The following is a 1,352-nucleotide window of genomic DNA, read 5'->3' on the forward strand; positions in this document are numbered from 1 at the left end:
AATTTTTCTTTGTTTTTCACGGCGCTTTTGAAAACCACTGGGAAATTTAAATTTTGACCTCCCCAATGCACCAACGATATTCAGTTTCTGATCGAACAAGATACTGAAGTTGAAAATCGTAGCATTATTTCGACTACTTATCGTGTACACAGACACAAAAAAAATAAAAAAAAATGAAAAAAAATAAATAAAAAAATAAAAAAAAAAATAAAAAAACACACATCATTGTAAAATCAATACATTCATCGTTCCACTCAGAATCTAAAATATTATTTGGGTAAAATTGAGGAAGTGACTCAAACAATAAATTACCTCCATTAAAAATTGAAAAATCAATATAATTGTAACAAAACGATTATACACTCATAATTTATACTGAAGTAAAAATACAACATTTTTAATAAAATATAAAAATGCACATTAATTACTGAGTTAAATATTATATATTGATATAAGTATCTGGTATATATTATATATATTTAATTATTTGTATTTTGAATTTACTATATTATTTTCATAAGAATAATACCAAAATTATATTAAAATGGGTAAATGGTAATAAAAGTACATGTTTAAAAAAGGTGGGTAAGTGGATGTCGCTCTGCTGTACAGTAGGTTACAAGTGGGTCATTGTATAATGGATTTTATTAGACTTGAATTCAATGATATAATATCACTGTATAAGAAAAACGATTCTGAGCGGAGACGGTTTGTCAGTCTAGGTATTAGACATACCTATTATAGGTATACTTATCTATAGTATTAAAAAAAAAATTGACCTATAATAGGTATCAATAATAAATTCCAAATTATAATATCACAATATCCATTAGGTAACGCGTTATACATCAACAACAACCCGTGGTACTATCATAGATATATAATAGTATACTTTAGAAGTTTCAAGTACCCACAAGTAATATTATACAATCACAACAAAATAACTAAAATAGTTATTCCAGGTTTTTTAATATGTAATTTCGTCCAAATTTGAACTTAAAATGGCTATAAAAATAAACTGTGCTTATGTATTTCTTAGAATTTTTGGTAACAGAATTAAATATTTACGTGAAATCTTGTTTTAAATTTTCAATCCTTAGATATAAAATTTGAACATTTTATAAATTTTTAACTACAAAATAATTATTCAATTTTAAATTTGATAAATTTTTTCAAAATTTCAACTTCAAATGCTTATAAAAAAAATATGTGCCTATGTATTTTTAATATTTTACAATTGCTATTGTAACAATATATCAGGAGCCTTGCATTAAATTTTCACGCATTTTTATCAAACAAATAACATTTTATTGATATTTATAGAAAAAAAAATTGAAAAAATTGAAAAATGA

Source organism: Acyrthosiphon pisum, chromosome A1 (assembly GCF_005508785.2).
Source record: "Acyrthosiphon pisum isolate AL4f chromosome A1, pea_aphid_22Mar2018_4r6ur, whole genome shotgun sequence".
NCBI lineage: Eukaryota > Metazoa > Arthropoda > Insecta > Hemiptera > Aphididae > Acyrthosiphon > Acyrthosiphon pisum.